Genomic DNA, 25,220 nt, shown 5'->3' with positions numbered 1-25,220 from the left:
TCTCCATTCTGTTTGTGATTGCTCCTCTAAGTCCCCATGTATGCTTTCTATTCTATCTCACTTTATCTACTCTCAGTCTGAGAGTAAAGCTCCCAGCAGATTCAAATATAGGGTAGGGGAAGCACCCTTTTCCTTTTTACACTGGATTATACTCTCATGCTCTCCTACCCCTCACATTTTCTTCTCAACTCATGTTGCTGCAGTTACACTTGAGATTAAAGCAGGAGAAAAAAATGTGCTGAGTGTTTTCTTCCCTTTGCCTTTACTGGCCCTTCATCACAACAGCCCATATGTTAGCGAGGGGAGGGAGAGAGAGAATTCTTTTCTATAGGATGAGTAGGGGTGGCATATCCAATCTCAGTCACAGCCCCACTTGCAGCCTCAGCATCTCCTCCCATTCCTTCTTACTGCCCTGCCCTCCAGCCTTGGAAAAAAGATCGGGAATAGCTCATGGGCAGGGGACAGAGTAGAAGCAGGGATTTACATTTTGTTGGATAGGGCTTATAAGACTTTGTATTTCAGTCACAGCTGCATTCTTTACCCTGAATCTGCCTTATAGCTTCAAAACCACTATGGTTTGTGAGTGTTCATTGTGTGAGTGTCTGTCTCCTGGTCCACTACCTTGACTCTCCACTTTCACTACCCATAAGATCTTTGCCTGGCTTGTCCTTATTGTGCCCCGGAGCAAAGCCAGTCCATGAACTAAAACTCCATTTTAGTCTTGAGAAGAAGTTTTTGCTCAGAACTGGGAAGGACGTGGGACTTATGAATGGGGCCTCTGGGCTTTGTCTACTTTGCTCCCTCACATGCATTTCACTCCTCTGTCTTGGGTCTGCAATCTCTGCCACTTAACCTTGTCTTCTCTCTGCCTTAGTCTTACATCCAGGTAGTAGATCTGGGCTCTTTTCTTCCTTAGGTCACTGAGAGAGATGCCTTTCTTCAGAAAACCTTTGGGATTTGGATTTCCCCAGTAAGATGGAGGATGTAACACCCACTCTTGAGTCTAATCTTTCCTCTTGACCCAAAACTTCCCACAAAAATATCTCAAAAAGACATTCTTGAGACTTAAGCCTTCCATCCCACCCACTGCCAGTTCTCAAAGACAGAAGTGGGGTGAATAACTGGGCATATTTGAGGGGGCATTTTTTGTCAGATTTATAGAGTCAGGAGATAGCCACATTCATAGTCTACTCTGTGCAAAATGGAATAAACTAGATTTCTTTGTCCAAAAAATAAAATAAATAAAATAAAATAAAATAAAATAAAATAAAAAATAAAAGAAAATGGAATGGAATGTTCTGAATATATTTATTAAATCCAACTGGTCTAGTGTGTCATTCAAAGCCACTGTTTCTTGTTGGTTTTCTGTTTGGATAATCTGTCCATTGATGTAAGTGGGGTGCTAAAGTCCCCTACTATGATTGTGTTACTATCAAATTAGTTCCTTTACATTTGTTTTTTTTTAATTTTTATTTATTTACGATAGTCACACAGAGAGAGAGAGGCAGAGACGTAGGCAGAGGGAGAAGCAGGCTCCATGCACTGGGAGCCCGACGTGGGATTCGATTCCGGGTCTCCAGGATCGCGCCCTGAGCCAAAGGCAGGCGCTAAACTGCTGCGCCACCCAGGGATCCCAACATTTGTTGTTATGTATTTGGGTTTTATGTATTTGGGTGCTCCCATGTTGGAAGCATAAAAATTTATAATTGTTATATTTTCTTGGATTGTTCCCTTTATTATTATATAGTGCCCTTCCCTGTCTCTTGTTATAGTCTTTGTTTTAAATTATAGTTTATCCAATATAAGTATTCCAGATTCCTTTTGACATCTATTTGCATGATAAATGCTTCTCCATCCTTTCAATCTGCAGGTGTCTTTAGGTCTGAAATGAGGCTCTTCTAGGTGTCATATAGATAGGTCATTTTTATATCGATTCCATCACTCTTTGTGTTTTGATAGGAACATTTGATCAATTTAAATTCAAAGTAAATATTTATAAGTATGAATTTATTGAAAATTTGTGGGGTTTTTGTGGTTTGTTTTATAGAACTTCCCTGTTGCTTTTTTCTCTTGCTCTCTTCTCTCACCATAAGTTGGCTTTCTTTAGTGATATACTTGGATTCCTTTCTCTTCATGTTTACAATATCTATTACTGGTTTTAAATATGTGGTTACCATTAGGTTTGTATACAACATATTCTGCATATAGCTGTTTATATTAAGATGATGCTCACTTAAATTTGAAACAATATTTTAGGTTTCTTCTCCCTGCCTTTTAGGTATATGGTGTCATACTTTATTTCATTTTTTATGTGAGTCCATTGACTGAATTTTACAGATATACTTACTTGTTTGCTTTTGTGCTTCTTGCCTTTTTTATTATTCTTATTTATGGTCTTTCTACTGAAAGTCCCCTTGAATATTTCTTCCAGTGTTGGTTTAGTGGTCATGTACTCCTTTACTTTTTGCTGTCTGAAGCACTCTTATATCTCCCTTTATTCTGAATAATAGCCTTGCTGAATAGAGCACTCTTTTAGCTGCAGATTTTTTTTTCATTCAACTCCTTGAGCATATCATGCCACTGTCTTCTGATCTGCAAAATATCTGTTGAGAAGTATGCTGATAGCCTTATGGGTTTCCTTTTTATGTAAATCTTTTTTCTGCTGCTTTTAAAATCCTCTCTTTACCTCTACATTTACCATTTTAATTACTATGTGTTGTGGTGTGGAATTACTTGGGATGATTTCTTGGGGAGTCTCTGTGCCTTCTGGAACTTTATTTCTTTTTCCTTCACCAGATTAGGGAAGCTTTCAGCTTCTATCTTTATAAAAAATTTTTTTGGCCCCATTTTTTATATTCTTCTATTGGAAAACTATAATGTGAATGTTATGACTTGATTACATTCCATTACTCTGTCCTGCAGGTTGCTAATTCATTCTTCTGTTACCTCTATTCTGCTCTTTATTCCAACTAGCATATTTTAATTTTTATTTAGTGTGTTTTCCATCTCTGGTTTGTTATACTATTTGTTTTCTAACTCTTTGTTGAGGGTCTTGTTGATGTTCTCCATTTTTATCTTAAGTCCAACAAGTATTCTTATGATTGTTATTTTCTCTTTTTTTAAGTTTTTATTTAAATTCCAGCTAGCTAACATACAATGTAAGACTTGTTTCATATATAGAATTTAGCAATTGAATATATAGAACACCTGGTCATCATCATAACAAGGTACCTCCTTAATTCCCAACACATATTTAATACACCTTTCCACCCACCTCCCATCTGGAAACCATGAGTTTTTTCTCTATAGCTAAGAGCCTATTTCTTGGTTTGTATCTCTCCTTTTTCATATGCTCATTTTCTTCTGTTTCTTACATTCCACATATGAGTGATACCATATAGTATTTGTCTTTCTCTTACTGACTTACTTTGCTTAGCATAATACTCTCTAGCTCCATCCATGTCATTGCAAATGGCAAGATATCATCTTTTTGTGGCTGAGTAATATTCCATTGGGTATATATACCATTTCCTCTTTTTTTTTTACTGTTTCCTCTTTATTCATTCATTAGTCAATGAACACTTGGGCTTTTTCTAGATTTTGGTTACTGTAAATAATGCTTCTATAAGCATCAGGGTTCATTTATTCCTTCAATTTAGAATTTTGTATTCTTTGGGTAAATATCTAGCAGTGCAATTGTTGGATCATGGGGTAGCTCTATATTTAACTTTTTGAGCAACATCTGTGCTGCACCAGTTTCATTTCCCACCAAAAGTGCACCATTCCCTTTTCTCCACATCCTTGATAAGAGATATTGTTTTTTTTTTTTTGTATTCCTGAATGTTTTTAGCCACTGTGACAGGGGTGAGGTAATACCTCGTTGTAGTTTGGATGTGCATTTCCCTGATGACGAATGATGTTGAGCATGTTTTCATATGTCTGGTGGCCATCTGTATATCTTCTTTTGAAAAATATCCATTCATGCCTTCTGCCTATTTTTAATTGGATTATTTGTATTTTGGGTGTTGAGTTTTAGAATGTCTTTATATATTTAAGATAAGAATCCTTTACCAGATATGTCAGTTGCAAATATCTTCTCCCATTCCATAGGTTGATTCTAGTTTTGTTCATTGTTTTCTTCACTGTACAGTAGTTTTTATTTTTATGAAGTCCCAGTAGTCTATTTTTGCTTTTGTTTCCCTTTCCTCAGGAAACATATCTAGAAAGAAACTGCTGCAATCAATGTCAAAGACATTACTGCCCATGTTCTCCTCTAGAATTTTAATGGTTTCCTATGTCACATTTATCTTTCATCCATCTTAAATTTATTTTTCTGCATGGTGTAAGAAGGTAGCCCAGTTTCATTCTTTTGCATGTTGCTATCCAGTTTTCCCAACACCATTTCTTGAAGAGACTGTCTTTTTCCCATTGGATCTCATTTCCTGCTCTATTGAATATTAATTGAACATATAGTTGGTTCATTTCTGGATTTTCTATGCTGTTCCATTAACCTGTGTCTATTTTTGTGCCAGTATCATACTGTCTTGGTCATTGCAGCTTTGTAATATCACTTGAAGTCTGCAATTGTGATGCTTCCAGCTGTTCTTTTCTTTTTCAAGATTGCTTTTGCTATGCAGGGCCTTTTGTGCATCCATAAGAATTTTAAGATTGTTTGTTCTAGCAATGTAAAAAATTCTGTTGGTATTTTGATAGGGATTGCTTTAAATGCGTAGAATGTTTTGGGTAATACAGACATTTTAACAGTATTTGTTCTAATCATTGAGCAAGGAATATTTTTCCAGTTCTTTGTATCATCTTCAATTTCTTTCATCAGTGTTTTAAACTTTCCATGTTGTAGGTCTTTTACCTCTTTGCTAAGGTTTATACTTACATATCTCGTTGTTTTTGGCTCAATTGCAAATGGGATCGATTCTTTTATTTCTCTTTCAGATGCATCATTATTAGTGTATAGAAATGCAACCTATTTCTGTAAATTGACTTTTATCCTGCAACGTTACTGAATTTGCATATCAGTTCTAGCAATTTCTGGTGGAGTCTTTTTGGTTTTCTATAGAGTATTGAGTTTTCTGTGAACAGTGAAAATTTTCCTTATTCCTTGTCATTTTAAATGTCTTTTGTTTTTGCTGTGGAATTGCTGTGGCTAGGACTCCACTACTATGTAAAAAACAGTAGTGACAGTGAGCATCCCTTTCTTGTTCCTCACTGAAGAGGAAAAAATTAGTTTTTCCCCATTGAGAATGATATGAGCTGTGGATTTTTTGTTTATGGTCTACATTATTTTAAAATATGTTTACTCCAACCCGATTTGTTGAGGGTTTTTATCATGAGTGGTTGCTGTTCTTTGTCAAATACTTTTTCTGCACCTATTAAAAGGTTCATATGGTTCTTTTCCTTTTTTTAATATGATATATCACATTGATTGATTTTTAAATATTGAACCACACTTGCAGCCCAGGAATAAATCCCAATTGGTTGTGGTGAAAGATTCTTTTAATGTAATATTAGATTCACTTTGCTAGTATGTTATTAAGAATTTTTGCATTTACATTCATCAGGGATATTGACCTGTAATTTCTTTTTTTAGTGGAATCTTTATATGATTTTTGTATCACAGTAACGCTGGTTTCATAGAAGGAATTTGGAAGTTTCCTTTATTTCCTACTTTTTTGGAACTGTTTGAGAATAGTAAGTCTTCCTTAAACGTTTGCTAGAATTAACTTTTGAAACCATTAAGCTCTGGACTTATGATTTTGGGGGGTTTTTGATTACTGATTCAATTTCTTTGCTGGTTATAGGTCTATTCAAGTTTTCTATTTCTTTCTGTTTAAATTTTGGTAGTTTATATGTTTCTAGGAATTTTTCTGCTTCTTCCAGGTTGTCCAATTTTTGGGTGTATAATTTTTCATAATATCCTCTTATAATTGTATTTCTGTGGTATTTGTTGTTATTTCTCCTCTCACTTGTAATTTTGTGTATTTGGATCCTTTATTCTTTCTTACAAGTCTGGCTAGGGATTTATCAATTTCATTATTTTTTTTCAAGTAACCAGCTCCTCCTTTCAGTGCTTTTTTGTTTGTTTCTAGAGCATTTACTTATGCTCCATTTAAAAAATAATTTCCTCCTTCTTATAGCTTTAGGCTTCTTTTTTTTCTAGCTCCTTTAGGTACAAGTTAGGATGTTTGAGATTTTTCTTCATTTTTAACATATACCTATATTGCTATATACGTCCCTCTTTTTTTAAGATCTTATTTATTTACTCATGAGAGACTCACAGAGAGAGAGAGGTATAGACATAGGCAGAAGGAGGAGCAGGCTCCATGCAGGGAACTCGATGTGGGACTCGATCCCAGGACTCTGGGATCACACCTGAGCTGAAGGCAAATGCTCAACTGCTGAGCCACCCAGGTGTCCCTCTATATGTCCCTCTTATGACTGCTTTTGCTGCATCCCAAATGTTTTGCTCCATTTTCATTTGTTTCTATTTTTTTAAAATTTCATCTCTCATTTCCTGTTTGGCACATTCATTGTTTAATAGCATGTTATTTAACTTCCATGTATTGTGGTATTTCCAGTTTTTCTTGTGGTTGGCCTCAAGTTACGTAGCTTTGTGGACCAAAAATATGCATGGTGTGATCTTAATCTTTTTGTACTTATTGTGGCCTGATTTGTGATCTAGTATGTAATCTATTCTGGACAATGTCCCATGTGCACTGGAAAAGAATGTGTATTCTGCTATTTTAGGATGGAATGTTCTAAATATATCTGTGAAGTCCATATTGTTCAGTGTTTCATTAAAAGCCATCATTTCCTTGTTGATTTTCTCTTTAGGTGATCTATTGAAGTAAGTGTGCCTTAATGCTCTCTCCTATTATTATATTATTATCAGTGAGTTATTTTATATTTGTTACTAATTGATTTATATATTTGGCTACTCCCATGTTGAGTGCATAAATATTTACAACTGTTAAAATTTCTTGTTGGATAATGCCCTTTATTATGATATAGTACCCTTCTTCACCTCTTTTTACAGTCTTTGGTTTAAAGTCTATTTTTTTCTGATACAAATATGGCTACTGTAGCTTTCTTTTGATGCTCATTTGCATGATGTTTCTCCACCCCTTCACTTGCTATTTGCAAGTGTCTTTAGACCTAAAATGAATATTTTATAGGTAGCATATAGATGGTTCTTGTTTTTTATTTATCCATTCTAATACTCTATGTCTTTTAATTGAAACATTAAGTCTATTAACGTTCAAAGTAATTATTTTTTTCAGAGAGAGATTGCGAGTTGGGGAGCAGCAGAGGGAGAGGAAGAGTGAGAATCTTAAGCAGACTCCAAACTCAGCACAGAGCCCAACACAGGGCTCAATCCCATGACCCTGAGATCATGACCTGAGCCAAAATCAAGAGCTGGATGCTTAAATGAATGAACCACCCAGAGGCCCAATATTTAAAATAATTATTGATAGATATGTATTTAATGACATTTTATTACTTGTTTTATAATTGTTTCTGGAGATTTTCTCTGTTCCTTTTTTGCCTTTGTCACTTTTGGTCTCTACTTTCCACTCAAAGAGACCCTTTAATATCTCCTACAAGCCTGGTTTAGTGATGACAAACTCCTTTAGTGTTTGTGTGTCTGGAAAATTCTTGATCTCTCCTTTTTATTCTGAATAATAGCTTTTTTGAACAGGATATTCTTGGCTGCAGATTTTTCCATTCAGCACTTTGAATATATTATGCCACTCCCATCTGGCTTGCCAAGTTTCTGTTGAGAAATCCCCAGATAGCCTTATGCGTCTTCCCTTGTAAGTTAAGGATTTCTTTGTCTTACTGATTTTAAGATACTTTCTTATAAGTATATTTTGCAAATGTAATTTCCATATGTCTTGATATGAGTTTGCTTTTTTAAATTTTGATGGGAGTTCTCTTTGCCACCTGGATTTGTATGTCTGTTTCCTACCCCAGATTAGGGAAGTTTTCAGCTATTATTTCCTCAGATATGTTTTATGTTTTATGTCCCCTCATCTCTCTCTTCTTCCTCTAGGACTCCTATAATACGAATGTTGTTATGTTTGATGGAGTCACTGAGTTCCCTAAGGCTATTCTTGTGTTCTATATTTCTCTTTCTCTATTGTTCAGTTTTATTAACTTCCATATCACTATTCATTCCTCTAATTCTACCAGCCTTGTGTCCTTTGCACTAAGCCTGTTTCCAAACTCAGTTATCACATTTATCATTTCTAAATATTTATTTTTAACTCTTTTATCTCTGTCATAAGGACCTCCCTGAAGTCTCCATTCTTTTCTCAATCCCAGTGAGTATCCATCCTTATGATTGTTGCTTTAAATTCTCCATCGGGCATGTTACTTATATCTATTTCATTTAGATCTCTTGTTTCATTTGGAATGAATTTCTCCATCTTGGCATTGTGTCTTGTGTTCTTTGTGTCAGAAAATCCCATTATATGTCCTTCTTGTGAGAGTAATGTCTTTATGAAAAAAAGGTCATATAGTTTCCAGAGGCAGGTGCTTCAGGGATTGTCTTAGTTATGTTTTGCATGCATACTGCTGTTGTGTTCAGGCTGCTCTATCCTTCAGGTCAGTTGTTTGCAGAGTTTCTCATTGACTGCAGTGAGCAATGTTTGGTCTTTGACTAGAATATGGAGAGTTTTAATTAAGTGTACTCTTGTCTGCTTGTGGAATAAGAACTGATATTACTTTCACTAGAACTGAAGCCCTGTAGAACTCTCTGGTCAGGATACGTGGTGTAGGCAGGAGTTTCTGCTGGTCTTTTGGTGATAGGTCCCACACACTGGGAATGAAGCAGTCTTGACTAAGAAAGTCAGTCTACCCAGAGCAAAGGGGTGTGGTACTTGGTTTAGTCAAATTAGGCAGTCACTGAGGGTGCTACATTGTTTCTGTCAGGTGGCTCCCACTTTATGTTGAGGGGGAAGGCAGGAAAATGATAATGGCCATCTCCCTTTGTCCTTAGAGAGACATCTGGGATGCTTCCTCTCAGGGTTGCATTCCAACAGAGGGAATAGTGTCCCCACTATGTGTCCCAGGCATACTTCAGATAACTGTTTCCATGGCTTCTGGCCACAGGTTCTTTATCTCTCTAGAAATATAGTAGTGCCCTCAGGGCTATATCCCATCCATGCCCTCTGACATTTAAAACTCTAGTCTTTAAGCCCTTGTGGCTGCAAGAACTCACAAAAATAAGCCCTTCTTCTTTTCCCAGCCAATGGCTTTGGGAAAATGTTCTTCTTGTGTGTTCCCCTGTGTGCTCCTCTGTCTCTCACCCCTCTCTGTGACCAAGGCTCCCACTCCTCCTCAGCACATACTGTTTCTTCCCTAAACCATGTCTCCATATTTCCTACTTTCTTCAATGTGTCTTCTGCTCTCCCTTTAGAATGGAATTTGTTCTGTCAGTCTTTAAACTACTTTCTGGGGTATTTATAATGGTTTGATAGTTACTGTGTTCATGGGACAAGATAAGCCTAGGTTCTTCCTACTGCTCTACCATCATCTCTCTCCCCCTCTCTTATAATCATTATTTTAAATTCTCTATCAGACATATTACTTATCTATATCTCACTTAGGTATCTTGCTGTGGTTTTGTTCTGTTTTTTCATTTGGAAAATATTCCTCTGTCTTTTCATTTTGTCTATCTCTCTGTGTCTGTTTCTGTATGTTAGGAAAGTCAGCTATATCTCCTGTTCTTGAAAGTAGTGGGTGTGATTTACACTTTTAACAAGATGGTGCTAGTCTTTTGTCAGAGAGGGTGTGTCTCTGCTTTGGATACCAGGGCCAGCCTGGTCTGCTTTGCAAAGTGCACACAGATGGAGGTCACTGTGCCAGCTAGTTTTGTGCACTGGTCCTCTTCCACAGGGGACTCACAGATGTTGTACATGTAGACTAGGGCCAGCTGGGGCCACTCAGGCAGGGCACATAGTGTCTATGCATTTTGTGCATCTGTCCTCTTCCACAGAGGATCTGCATCTGCTGCTGACCCTAGAATAGCTGAAGGATGATCTGCAAATTGAATGTGGGTGGGTCATACAACGCCTGCAAGTTTTCTGCACCAGTCCTGTTCTATGGGGATCATGCCACCACTGTCAAGACCAGGATTAGCTGGGGTCTGATTCACAAAGTACATGAATGGGGCTCACAATTTTAGCAAGTTGTCGCATCAGCAGCAGAAGGTGACTGACCACTGGCGTGAGGTTGAAGCCCGACAAACTGTGCAATTGAGAGATGTGGCATGGCAATGTTTTCATGGGTCTCACAGGTGAGGGGGCCCATAACACAGGCACTGAGCCAGGCCCACCTAGAGGGGGTGGGGTACTGTGTAACTAAATTACAATGTGAATGCTTATGCTAGGGTGTATATGCTGGGAGGTGGGGAAGGGAGTGGAGCCTGCCAACTCCTTCATTCCTGGAGGAGTCTCCTAATGAAAACTGTCACTCTGGGACATGCTCTGTTATTAGCAACTAACACTTCCATATATTCCAGGTATTTTTCAAATTGTTATTTCTATGCTGTATTTCACAAAGTTTTTTGTGCTCCTTTAGAGGCAGGAATTCAGTTTTCTCTGGCTCTCCCAGAGCCAAGCCTGCTGATTTTTAACATCCCAGGCTTTAATTCCTGCTGTTGTAAGAACTCATGAAATTTGGCCCCTCTGGTTGTCAGAGCCAATACTATGGGAATCTTCCTCACACAGGGAGGAAAATTTTTCTCCCCTCTCTGAATCCATGGCTACCTCCCAGAAATAACCCACAAGTTCATTTAGCTCCCCACTGTGGTCTCTTTGATCCTCTTTGATGTGGTCTTTCTATCCTCTTTGATGTGGTCTCTTCTCTACATTTGGTTGTGGAGCTTGTTCGGCCAGTCCTCATGTTGTTCTCTGGGTTATTTATACTGATGTGGGTGTTATCTAGTTGTATTCAAGGGACAATATTAAGCTTAGGTTCCTCCTCCTCCACCATTTTTCACAGAACTCTATACGTTCTACTTCTGTCAAAAATGCTATTGGCATTTTGATAGGGTTTGCATTAAATGTATAGATTGCCTTGGGTAGTATGGACATTTTAATGGACAGTATTGATTCTTCCTATCCATGAACATGGAATAACTTTCCATTTACTTGTGTCATCTTCAATATCTTTCATCAATGTTTTCTAGCTTTTGGAGTACAGATATTTCATTTTTGAATTTAAATTCAATTTGTCAACATACCAGAGTATAGATCTTTCACCTAAGGAGGTTAAGTTTATCCACAGATATTTTATTATTTTCGGTGCAATTTTATATGGGATTATTTCTTCATTTCTTTCCGCTACATTATTATTAATGTATAGAAATGCACAGATTTCTGTTTATTACTGTGTACTACCACTTTACTGAATTAAACTGTAAGTTCTAGCAGTTTTCTTTAAGTGGAATCTTTAGAGTTTTCTATATATGGTATCATGTCTTTTGCAAATAGTGAAAGTTTTATTTATTCCTTACAAATTTGGTTGCTTATTATCTCTTTTTTGTATTTGATTTCTGTGGCAAGGACTTCCAATAATACACTGAATAAAAATGGAGAGTGGATAACCTTGTGTTGCTCCTGATCTTAGAAGAAAAGCTCTGTTTTTCACAATTGAGTAAGGTGTTAGCTATGGGTTTTCATATATGGCCTTTATTATGTTGAGGTATGTTCCCTTTAAACTGACTTTCTTGAGGGTTATTATCATGAATGGATATTGTAGTTTGCCATGTGCCTTTTGTGCATCTATTGAAACAGTCATATGGGTCTTATCCTTTTTTGTTGTAATTAATATGATGTACCACAATGGTTGATTTGTTAGTATTGAACAACTCTTGCGTACCTGGAGTAAATGCCACTTGACTAGATATTTTTTGTACATTTTTATTGGAGTTTGGTTTGCCAACATACAGCACTCAGTGCTCATCCCATCAAGTACCCCCCTCAGTGCCCATCACCCAGTCACCCATCCCCCTGCCCACCTCTCCTTCCACTATCCCTTGTTCATTTCCCTGAGTAAGAATTCTCTCGTGTTTTGTTACCCCCTCTGATATTTCCCACTCATTTTCTCTCCTTTCTCCTATAATCCCATTCACTATTTTTTATATTCCCCAAATGAATAAAGCCATATGTTTGTCCTTCTATGATTGACTTACTTCCTCAGCATACTACCCTCCAGTTCCTTCTACATTAAAGCAAATGGTGGGTGTTCATCATTTCTAATGGCTGAGTAATATTCCATTGTATACATAGACCACATCTTCTTTATCCATTCATCTTCCAATGGACACCAAGGCTCCTTCCACAGTTTAGCTATTGTGGATATTTTTGCTATAAACATTGGGGTGCAGGTGTCCTGCCATTTCACTGCATCTGTATCTTTGGGGTAAATCCCCAGTAGTGCAATTGCTGGGTGGTAGGGCAGTTCTATTTTTAACTATTTGAGGAACCTCCACACAGTTTTCCAGAGTGGCTGCACCAGTTCACAGTCCCATCAATAGTGCAAGAGGGTCCCCCTTTCTCCACATCCTCTCCAAAATTTGTTGTTTCCTGTCTTGTTAATTTTCACTAGTCTCACTGGTATGAGATGGTATCTCATTGTGATTTTTATTTGTATTTCCCTGATGGCAAGTGATGCGGAGCATCTTCTATACCCTAAAAACTACAGAACACTTCTGAAAGATATTGAGGAAGACACAAAGAGATGGAAAAAATATTCCATGCTCATGGATTCGAAGAATTAATATTGTGAAAATGTCAATGTTACCCAGGGCAATGTACACATTTAATGCAATCCCTATCAAAATACCATGGACGTAATTCACAGAATTGGAACAAATAATCATAGGATTTGTGTGGAATAAGAAAAGACCCCAAATAGCCAAGGGAATATTAAAAAAGAAAACCAGAGCTGGGGGCATGACAATGCCAGATTTGAGGTTGTACTACAAAACTGTGGTCATCAATACAGTGTGGTACTGGCACAAAAATAGACACATAGATCAATGGAAAAGAATAGAGAATCCAGAAGTGGACCCTCAACTTTATGGTCAACTAATATTCAACAAAGCAGGAAAGACTATCCACTGGAAAAAAGACAGTCTCTTCAATAAATGGTGCTGGGAAAATTGAACATCCACATGCAGAAGTGGGAGCTGTTCATCCTGTGAGGCCCCTGCTCCCTGGTGGCCCTGCTCAGTTCCAGGTACAAGGTGACACCAGGAGGAACAACAACAGTGGCAGCGGCCAGCTCTCCAGCTCTGGAGTCAGCTCCCGCAGTAACTACTGCATTTTCCCAGTCCGCAGGGGCCTGGATGCTCCAGGAGCAGGCGGGGGGGGGGGTGTGCCGATCTGCACAGCTTGGAGCCACCTGTCAGCAGGAGCGTCCTTGCTGCCCTGTGTCCTCCCGGCCTCCCCCTGTCCCGGGGTGATGCAGGATCCTGGGCTGTGTCCCCAGGCGCCCTGTGCTCTGGGGCCTGCACCACTGGAATTGCGCACCCGAGGTGCCCAGCCCCCTCCGGGCAGAGCCACCGCCTGAGCTGCCACCTGAGCTGCTCCTGGGGCCCCGCTGGGCGTGCGCCCCAGCCCTTTAAGGAGCTCGGCCCATGGTGAGTGGCGTGTTCTCCCCTTGGGTGCACTTCCTCTGTAGTGACCCCGGGAACCTGGGGGCTCCACTGCCCCTCCTGGGATCCTGCCAGAGTTCCCTGTGAGTGCCTTTCCATCCAGGAAGACTGGCAAAGTTTCTGCTTCTCTGGGACTGGGCTTTCCTGTCCTGGGGGCTCTCGCCACCAGACCTTAGCCCAGCTCCTTGGCGGGGCCCCCTCCCCCTTGGATGCTTTTTTATTTCTTTATTTTTTTTTCTGTCTTCCTACCTTGATAGAAGCGCAACCTCTTCTCTCTGTAGCATTCCAGCTGTTCTCTCTTTAAATCTCAGGCCGAATCCATATGATGGCCGATGATTTGAAAGTTATCAAGTAAGTTGGTGGGGACAGGTGACTTGGGGATCATACTCTTCTGCCATCTTCACCTGCAAAGTTTCTGCTCAGAAATACTTACAGTCTTATGGTGGTTCCTTCATATGTAGCAAATTTATTTTTCCTTTGATACTTTTGAACTCTCTCTCTCTGCCCTTGATCTCTGACAATTTGATTATAATGTATCTCAGTGTGGTCATTTGGGATTGATCATATTTTTGAGCTTCATTAACATGGATGTGAATTTCCCTCCCCAGTTTTAGAAACTTTTCAATAATTATTTCTTTAAAAAAGTTTTATCTCCCCTTTTTTCTCTATTTTCTCCTCCTGGAACCCCCATAAAGCATATATTAGCATGAGAGAAACAATACATCCTGGTATTCTATAAATCCTGTAGTTTTATTTTCCCCTTTATTTTTTTTCCTTTTCTCCTCTGACTAGAACATTTCAAATGACCTATCTTCAAGTTCAGTTTCTTTCTTCTGATTGATCATGCCTGATATTGATGTTTATACTGTATTTCCTGTTTCTTTCATTGTATTTTTCAACTGCAGAATTTCTGCCAGATTCCCTTATTGATTTCTATCTCTTTGTTGAAATTCTCATTTTGTTTATGTATTGTTTTCCTGATTTCTTTATTACTTACTTGTGTTCTCTTATAATTCACTCAGCTTTCTTAAAGAAATTATTATACAACTACTATTTGAATTATTTGTCAGGCAATTAACCACACATATCCATTTCTTTAGGGCTATTTTAGTAAACAAAAAAACACTATTTTGTTCCTTTTCAGTGGTGTTTTATTGATTTTTCATATTCCATATGACTTTGCATTGCTGTCTGCACATTTGAAGCAGTAGGCACCTCTTTCAGACTCTATAGACTCACTTCAATAGGGAAAGACCTTCACAGGCAGGTGGGTGCAAAGACATTGACTAAATGGATTGTGGCAGCTCTGGCTCTAGGAAAGCACAATGGCAGCTCCAGATCTAGGAATGGGGAGGGCACAGCAGTGTTGTCTTTGTGCAATTCCATCAGCTGAGATCACCATTGGCAAAGACTGTGAAGTTCTTTGACAGACAAATCTGTGGTTGTCTGTGGTGGCAGTGAGAGCAGCTGCAGTCTTCAGTGGCAAAGATTGCTGAGGGCTACCTGTTCTCTAATACCTCATGGGGGAAAGTTATGGCTGAGGGGATCCCTCCTCGTAACATAATCTAGTATGTATGCATGTACAGACATGGTGGCAGTGTTCATTTATAGACTTTGAAAAATTCAGGGACTTCTTCATTTAAATACATATTATTCTTATTATCATCATTATAATTATTTTTTATATCTGCTTACCTTCATTACATCAAGATGCAGATAGATTACAATCTCTGCAAGGTCATGCACTATGACTACTCTAATTTCATTTCTATAGCATCAAGGATAATATTATACACAAATGAAAACCTAATACTTTATTTTATCACAATTATGGGTATACGGAGTTAGGACAGATCATATTTAGCCAGGAAAATTAACTACTTCTAAGTTAGAAATTAGGTCACCAGTACATCTCTCCAATGTCTTTATTGTCTTTATTATAAAGGAATAACCTACAAATTTTGTACAGTTTTTTTCATAAACTAGTATGCCTAAGAAAAACATGACAAAAATTACTGCTTGAACTTCCATTAATTTTTATTAGCACAGCAATTATTTTTTAACAATTATTTCTATATACAAGTGGTTTCCTGTCAAATAATGGTCATTCTAAGACACCAGAAGATTTGAAAGCCAATATGAAATAAAAGGTGTTAGGACTAGGAAACTGATCATGAGTTTATCAGTGCAACCTCATATAAAAACAACTTTTATTTGAAAGGTTTGATAGAATAAAATCTCTGCTTCAAAACAATATTAAAGAGGAGGAAGAATGTGACTGAAACAGCCTTTGGACTTAACCAGACATCGGATTGAAATATACCTCTGGCACTTACTAGCTTTGGGGCTATGAGCAAAGCCGAACCACACTGCACCTCTGTTTCCTGATCTGCAAAATGGAAGTATTGAAAATACTCTTATCAAATTTGGTGAGAATTAAATGGATTAACACAGGAGATAGATGAGTAAATGCTGCACAACACTGAAATTAAAGTTTAAAATACTGTATTATACACTTGAAAGATGCTCTGCAAGAAATTTTAAGGGGGACTCTTAAAACTCCCCTTTAAGAAGAAGTTCAGTGGAACAATCCACAAAAACAAGGACTAAATAGATATCATGATGACACTAAACTCATATCTGTCAATAGTAACTCTGAACGTGAATGGGCTTAATGACCCCATCAAAAGGCGCAGGGTTTCAGACTGGATAAAAAAGCAGGACCCATCTATTTGCTGTCTACAAGAGACTCATTTTAGACAGAAGGACACCTACAACCTGAAAATAAAAGGTTGGAGAACCATTTACCATTCAAATGGTTCTCAAAATATACCCTAAAAACTATAGAACACTTCTGAAAGAAATTGAGGAAGACACAAAGAGATGGAAAAATATTCCATGCTCATGGATTGGCAGAATTAATATTGTGAAAATGTCAATGTTACCCAGGGCAATTTACACGTATAATGCAATCCCTATCAAAATACCATGGACTTTCTTCAGAGACTTAGAACAAATTATTTTAAGAGTTGTGTGGAATCAGAAAAGACCCCAAACAGCCAGGGGAATTTTAAAAAAGAAAACCATATCTGGGGGCATCACAATGCCAGATTTCAGGTTGTACTACAAAGCTGTGTTCATCAAGACAGTGTGGTACTGGCACAAAAACAGACACATAGATCAATGGAACAGAACAGAGAACCCAGAAGTGGACCCTGAACTTTATGGTCAACTAATATACGATAAAGGAGGAAAGATGATCCACTGGAAGAAAGACACTCTCTTCAATAAATGGTGCTGGGAAAATTGGACATCCACATGCAGAAGAATGAAACTGGACCACTCTCTTGCACCATACACAAAGATAAAATCAAAATAGATGAAAGATCTAAATGTGAGACAAGATTCCATCAAAATCACAGAGGAGAACTCAGGCAACACCCTTTTCGAACTTGGCCACAGTAACCGGAAAAGGACAAACAGTGTATGTTCTCATTCATTTGGGGAATATGAATAATAGTGAAAGGGAATATAAGGGAAGGGAGAAGAAATGTGTGAGAAATATCAGAAAGGGAGACAGAACATAAAGACTTCTAACTCTGGGAAATGAACTAGGGGTGGTGGAGGGGGAGGAGGGCGGGGGGTGGGGGTGAATGGGTGACGGGCACTGAGGGGTACACTTGACGGGATGAGCATTGGGTGTTATTCTGTATGTTGGTAAATTGAACACCAATAAAAATTAATTTATAAAAAAAAAGAATCAAAAAAAAAAGAAAGATGCTAAGAGACTAGATCTTATAGGTTCTTACTACAAAAAAAGTAATAATGAGATGTGATGGCAGTGTTAGTTAACACTGTGGTGGTATCATATTGTAATAGATAAGTGTAACAAATCAATACATTGTACATTTTATACTTACACAATGTTATATATCAATTATATCAAAATAAAAAATGCTTGTAACTAAATAAAAACGTTGGACATACTTAGTACATAATAAGTGGTAACTTCATATTGTTGTTATTCTTTGTTTAGTATTACTTTAGTATTTTCTATGTGTTGCTTACAGCTACCACAAATTCAATTAAAGAATGCATTTGTCCATTGATTCCCTGCTGTGAGCACTAGTTGAAGCCCAACTCTCACTCTGGAATTCACCATGAACATTTCAATTTTAGATGAGGAGAAATACATTGTATTAAAGTCGGAGCGGCTTATTATACTGATTGGCATCAGTTATTTCCCTCTTTAATTATTCCTTTTTTTCCTCTAAAATAAGGTCCCATCATATTTGAACTCCTAGGAGCCTAAAAGAAGAGAGATAAGGCTGCTATGAATCTGCCTATCACAATATATTAAGTTTAGCTGAAAAATTAGATCAGAAACCTATGGCTCCCTAAGACCATGTTTTAGTGCATTTTCTGGCCACAATATAATTTAGAAATTAATGAAATAGAAAAATCAATAAATGTATAAATATTAATAAAATTAATTAATTAATGAATGAATTATGCTCATAAATTACCAATGAGTAAAAGACAACATCACAGTGGAAATTAGTTTGGGGTGAGTGAAAATGAACGCATAACACAACAAACTTTCTGAATACAACTAAAGAAGTAATTAAATGGAAATTTATAGTTGTAAGTGAGTATGTTAAATATGAAGATGGAAATATATCCTGTGTTCATGGATTCAAGATTTAATATTGTTAAAATGGCAATACCCTCCAATGAATTCAATGCAACCCCTATCAATATGTCAGAACCTTTTTTGCGGAAATGAAAAATACAATTCTAAAATTCATATGTATTTGCAAATGGCCCCAAATAGGAAAATTATCTTGGAAAAGAATAACAAAGATGAAGATCTCAAAATTTTCAATTTCAAAGGTTACTACAATGCTGTAGTAATCATATCTTGGTACCTCAATAAGGATAGATATTTACATCAATGGAATAAAATTGAAATCTAGAAATAACCCAAACAGCTGTTGTCAATTGATTTTGATAAGAGTAACAAGACTATTGAATGGAGAAACAAGATTTTATCTAACTAATGAGGTTGAGAAAATAGAAGCTAAATATAAAATTTTTAGAAGAAATTATAAGGGTAAGCCTTGGTGACCTTGATTTTGGCAATGGCTTCATGGATACGTTGAAAGCATAGCAATGAAAGGGAAAATAGATAAATTTGAAGTAATTATATTAAACATTTTTGAGCATCAAACAACACTATCAAGGGAAGGAAAAGATGATTTATAACAGGAGAAAATATTTACAACTCATAAAGTTGATGTGAGTCTAGTACCCAGAATATGTAAACTCTTACAATTAAAAACCAAATAATTAAATAAATAAAGGAAAAGGAGCTGGATAGACATTCCCCCCCCCAAAAAAAAGATATGCAAACAGCCATTAAGCATATTAAATATGCTCAATGTCATTAGTCACTAGTGAAAAGTTAACCAAATCCACAATAAAATACCACCACACCCACAAGAATGACCACATGAAGATAAAAATGCAATAAGTAAGTGTTGGCAAGGATGTCAAGAAATTAGAATCTGTATACATTGCTGATAATACTGTAAAATGATGCAATTAATATTATTAAAATGTTCATACTTCTCAAAGCAATCCACAGATTCGATTCAATGTCTATCAAAATACCAACAGAATTTTTAACAGAAGTAGAACAGATAACCATAAAATATTTATGGAAACACAAAGGACCCCAAATAGCAAAATAATCTTGAAAAATAAGAACACAATTGGAGATACAACAATCTCAGGTTTTAAGATATACTACAAAGCTGTAATAATCAAAAAAAAGTATGGTATTCGGGATCCTTGGGTGGCTCAGCAGTTTGGTGCCTGCCTTTGGCCCAGGGCATGATCCTGGAGTCCTGGGATCGAGTCCCACATCAGGCACTGGCATGGGGCCTGCTTCTTCCTCCTCCTGTGTCTGTGCCTCTCTCTCTCTCTTTCCCTCTCTCTCTCTCTCTCTCTCTCTCTCATAAATAATAAATAAATAAATCTTTTTTAAAAAGTATGGTGTTGACATCAAAAGACTCATAAATCATGGAATATAATATAAAACCCAGAAATAAATCTATGCTTATATGGACAATTAATTCATGATAAAGGAGACAAAAATGTGCAATGGGGAAAAGACAGACTTTTCAATAAATGGTGCTAGGAAAACTGGACAGCTACATGCAAAAGAATTAAACTGGACCATTTTCTTATACCATACACAAAAATAAATTCAACATGGATTAAAGACCCAAATGTGAGACCTGAAACCATAACATTCTTAGAAGACAATATAGGCAGTAATTTCTTCAAAATATTGAGACTACATCAAAATAAACACTTTTGCACAGAGAAGGGAACCATCAACAAAACAAAAAAGCAACTTATTGACTGGGAGAAGATATTTGCAAATGATATATCTTATAAAGTTTTAATATTAAAAATACATAAAGAACTTACACAATTCAACATGAAAAAACAAATAATCCAATTTGAAAATGGACAGAGGGCCTGAATAGCCATTTTTTTCCAAGGAAGACATACAGATGGCCAACTGACACATGAAATGATGCTCAAGATCACTAAACATCACAGAAATGCAATTCAAAGCCATAGTGAGACATCATCAAATACCTGTCAGAATGGCTGCTATTAAAAAAGATTAGAAATAATAAATATTGGTGAAGATGTAGAGAAAAAGGAAAACATACACACTGTTGGTGAAAATGTAGATTGGTGCAGTTGCTATGGAAATCAGTGTGAGGATTCCTCAAAAAATTAAAAATAAAAATACCATATGATCCCCAAATTCTATTATTGGCTATTTATCCAACCCCCAAAATGAAAACATTAACTCAAAAAGACATATGCACCCTATGTTTACTGCAACATTATTTACAATAGTCAAGATATGGAAGCAACACAAGTGTCCATCAATAGTCAAAAGGATAAAGAAGATGTGGTACACATGCACACACACACACACACACACATACAGAATGAAATATTACAGTCATAAAAAAGGATGAGATCCTGCCACTGGAGACAGCATGGATAGACCTGGAGGATATTATGCTAAGTGAAGTAAGTCAGAGAAATATAAATACCATATGATTTCAGTTATGTGTGGAATCTAAAAACAGAACAAATGAATAAACAAACACAAAGCAGGATCAGGCTTATAAATACAGAATACAAATGGATGGTTGCCAGAAGAGAGAGAATGGAGGGAATGGGCAAAATGGGTGAAGATGATTGGGAGATATAGGCTTACAATTATGGAATGAATAAATTTCAAGAATAAAAAATACAGCAGAAAAAATGTTCTCAATAGTATTGTAATAGCATTGTATGGCAATAGGCAGTAGTTACCTACACTTGTAGGTGAGCAAAGCATAACATGAAGTAAACACCCCCAAAAGAAAAGTACAGAACCTGATAGCTTCCCTGGAGTATTCTGCCAAGATTTAAATGATGAACTAACACCAATTCTACACAAACTATTTCCAAAAACAGAAGAGGGAACATATCTCAGCTCATTCTGTGAAAAAGGTATTATTCAAATACTAAAATCAAACAAAGACACCACAAGAAAATGTAAATAATATATCTTATGCATATAGATGCAAAAATCCTTAACAAAATACTAGCAAATCAAATCCAGAAACATATAAAAATATACACCAAGACCAATTAAAAATTTATCTCAGAAATACCATAGAAAATCAGTTAATGTGGGGTGCCTGGGTGGCTCAGTTGGTCTGCCTTTGACTCAGATTATGATCCCAGGATTTTGGGATCAAGTCACACATTGGGCTCCCTTCTCAGTGGGGAGCCTACTTTTCCCTCTCCCTCTGGCCCCCACAATTGCTTATGTTCTCTCTTTCTCTGTGTCAAATAAATAAATACAAATCTTTTAAAAAGAAAAGCTACCACCTTTAAAATAAATAGAAAATCAGTTAATATAACATACCATATCAATGAAATAATAGACCAAAACAATATAAACAAAAAGCTTGAAAAGATACAGCACCCCTTCTTAGCAAAAAATACTCCACAACTATAAATACAGGGAACTTAACCTTACAAAGGGCATATGTGAAATCTTACAGAACACTTTAATAGTAAAAAAGTAAATGCTTTCCCTGTGAGATCATGAAAAAGAAAAGGATGATTGCTATTGCCACTTCTGTTCAAAAAATGTACTGTAAAATCTAGCTATAGGAATTAGTCAAGTAAATAAAATAAAAAGCAATGAGATTGGAAAGAAAGACATAAAACTACCTCTATTTGTGGATTACATGATTGTGCATTTAGAAATTCTTAAGGAATTCATTTAAAATATATTAAATAAAGTAGATTAACAAGGTTGTAAATACATAAAATGATTGCATTTCTGGGGTTCCTGGGTGGCTCAGTTGGTTCAGCATCCAACTCTTGATTCCAGCTCAAGTCATGATCTCAGGGTTGTGACATCAAGCCCTGCATTGGCCTCATGTGCTGGGCATGTGGTCTGCTTAAGATTCTCTCTCTAACTCTCTTTCTGACTCTCTATCTTAAATAAAAATAAAATTATTAAATTAAATTAAAAATAAATAATAAAATAATCGTATTTCTATAAACACATAGAATAACTCATGAGATTGAAAGAATAGTTCATTTTCCATAGTATCAAAAGAAACACAATACTTAGGAATAAATTTAATGAAAGAAGTAGAAAATGTATACTCTAAAAACTACAACTCTTGCAATTCAATAAATTAAAAGACAAATAGCCCAATTAAAAGAAATGAGCAAAGGTGGGTGCCTGGGTGGCTCAGTCAGTCAAGCATCTGGCTCTTGGTTTTGGCTTGGGTCATTATCTCAGGGTCATGGGACTGATCCCTGTGTCAAACTCTGTGATTGGCATGGAGTCTGCTTGTCCCCATCCCTCTGCTTCCCCTGTTTCTCTCTCTCTGGAAAAAATAAATAAAATTTTTAAAAAATTAACAAGGATCTTAATAAAAATTTCTTTAATGACATGTAAATATAGCCAATAAACACATGAAAACATGTTTAACAATATTCATCAGGGAAATGCAATTCAATACCACAATGACAGTTCTCTGGAAATTATCACTCTCATACTCACAATAGGAAAAACCAAACTCAACAAACTGAAAATCCAAATTTTTCTTAGATCTATCAGAGAATTGAGGTCCCAGGGTAAAACTTTGCCCTTGAAATTGGAAAGAAAGGTGAATACACAGACTCACATCTTTTGAGACCAGAAACCTAAGGAAATGATCCACCACAAGAGAAAATAACCATGGTAGAAAACTTAACTGTACTTGACAAATTACCAAAGGCTCAGAGTAGACAAGCTTGAAAATTAAACTTCAAGGAGACCCAATCTTAAAGGGGCTTACACTTTCCTGGGTTTTATCTCTAGGGAATCTACCAGGTTCCCATAGTGAAAATCATAAAAAAAAATCCCGTAGCACTTTTGGGCAAAGGAGAAAGTACCATTCTGAAATACATCCAGAGTGCTCTATTCTTCTCATTAAAAAATGCCTTCAGGGAAACTATATTACCAGAGCTTAACTGACTGGGCTTTTAACAGAAACTAACTGACCTGGGAAAGGGAAATAACCACCTCTAGTTACCCTGAAAAAAATTCCATGTCTAGAAATATTTAAGAAGTAGTGTCTATGGGTACTTGGGTGGTCAGTTAGTTAAGCATCTGCCTTCAGCTCAGGTCATAATCCTGGGGTCCTAGGATTGCGCCCTGCAGCAGGCTCCCTGCTCAGGAGGAAATCTGCTTCTCCTTCTCCCTCTGCTTTCTGTTTCCCATGCTTGTGTGTCCTTGTTCTCTACCCCCTCCCCTCAAAAAATACAATCTTAAAAAAAGGAGTGTCTAAAAATACCCAAGATCCACAAGGAGAAAAATAAGAAAATAGAGACAATTTTATCTTCCCCTGCCTACAGCAATAGCAAACAAACATAATGCACAGTCTAACATCAAGCAGATAAAAATATAAAGCCTCACACTAAAAGGCTTATTTACCTAAGTTCCTTTAACCAGTACATCTTGTCCACTTTTTTTAAAAAAAGCTACAAGTACACTAGAAGACCAAAAAAAAAGTGCAGAAGCTTTTTATTTTGGTGTAGTTCCAATATTTTTTTCTTTTGTTTCCTTTGCCTTCAGAAACAGGTACAGAAAGAAAACTGTTCCTCAGAGAAATTACTGCCTATATTCTATTTTATGAATTTTATGGTTTCGCATCTCATATTTAGAACTTTAATGTATTTTGAGTTTATTTTTGTATATGCTACTAGAAAGTAGCCCAGTTGCATTCTTTTAGATGTAGCGGTCCAGTTTTCCCATCACCGTTTATTGAAGAGACTGTATTTTCCCCACTGAACATTCTTGTCTCCTTTGCCATAGATTTATTGACCATATAGTTGTGAATTTATTTCTATGGACTCTCTTCTGTTTCATATGATCTATTTTTGTGCCAGGACCATACTGTTTTGATTACTACAGCTTTGTAGTATATTTTGAAATCTGGAATTGTGAAACCTCCAATTTTGTTTTTATTTTTCAAGATTGTCTTGGCTATTTGGGGTCTTTTGTGCTTCCACAGAAGTTTTACAATTATTTGTTCGAGTTCTGTCAAAAGCACGAATTGGTATTTCATAGGAATTGCACTGAATCTGTAGATTGATTTGGGTAATATGGACATTTTAACAATATTTATTCTCCTAATCCTGGAATGTGGAATATATTCCCTTTTGTTTGTGTCATCAATTTTGTTCATTAATGTTTCATAGTTTATGGACTACAGGTCTTTCATCTCTTTGGTTAAGTTTATTCCTAGATATTTTCCTTTTGGTGAAATTGTAAATGGGGATGTTTTTTAATTTCTCTTTCTCTTACTTCATTATTAGTGTTTTGAAATGTTACTGATTTCTGGGCATTAATTTTATATCTAGACACTTTACTGAATGTGTCTGTGTGTTTTTTTTTATTTCTAGTAGTTTTTGGTGGAATCTTTTGGGATTTCTATGTATACTATCTTATCATCTCCAAGAAGTGACAGTTTTACTTCATCCTTACCACTTCAGATGTCTTTCATTTCTTTTTCTTGTCTGATTGCTGTGGTTAGGACTTCTAGTACTATGTTGAATAAAAGGGGGAAGAGTGTACATTCTTGTCTTGTTCTTGATAGTAGAGGGAAGGTTCTCAGTTTTTCAGCATTGAGTATTATGTTAGCTGTGTTTTTCATATATAGCCTTTAATATGTTAAGGTATGTTCCTTCTAACCTCACTCTGTTGAATGGATGTTGAATCTTGTCAAATGCTTTTTGTGCATGTTTTGAAATAGTTGTATGATTTATATTCTTAGTTTTGTCACTGTGGTGTATGATATTGATTTGCAAATATTGAAACATTTTTGCATCTCAGGGCTAAATCCCACCTGATTGTGGTGAATGACCTCTTAAACATATCGTTGAATGA

The 25,220-nt window shown here is 36.6% G+C and overlaps 1 protein-coding gene across 1 annotated transcript in view; it reads right to left on the bottom strand.

Moving 5' to 3' along the window:
- Positions 1-25,220, bottom strand: part of DACH2 (dachshund family transcription factor 2) — a 636,043-nt gene that overhangs the window by 230,434 nt on the left and 380,389 nt on the right. The window lies entirely within an intron of this gene.

This window comes from Nyctereutes procyonoides, unplaced genomic scaffold (genome assembly GCF_905146905.1).
Source record: "Nyctereutes procyonoides isolate TBG_1078 unplaced genomic scaffold, NYPRO_anot_genome, whole genome shotgun sequence".
NCBI classification, from domain to species: domain Eukaryota; kingdom Metazoa; phylum Chordata; class Mammalia; order Carnivora; family Canidae; genus Nyctereutes; species Nyctereutes procyonoides.
Note: the sequence above shows the minus strand (reverse complement) of the source record. Positions and strands in the feature narration are given on the sequence as shown.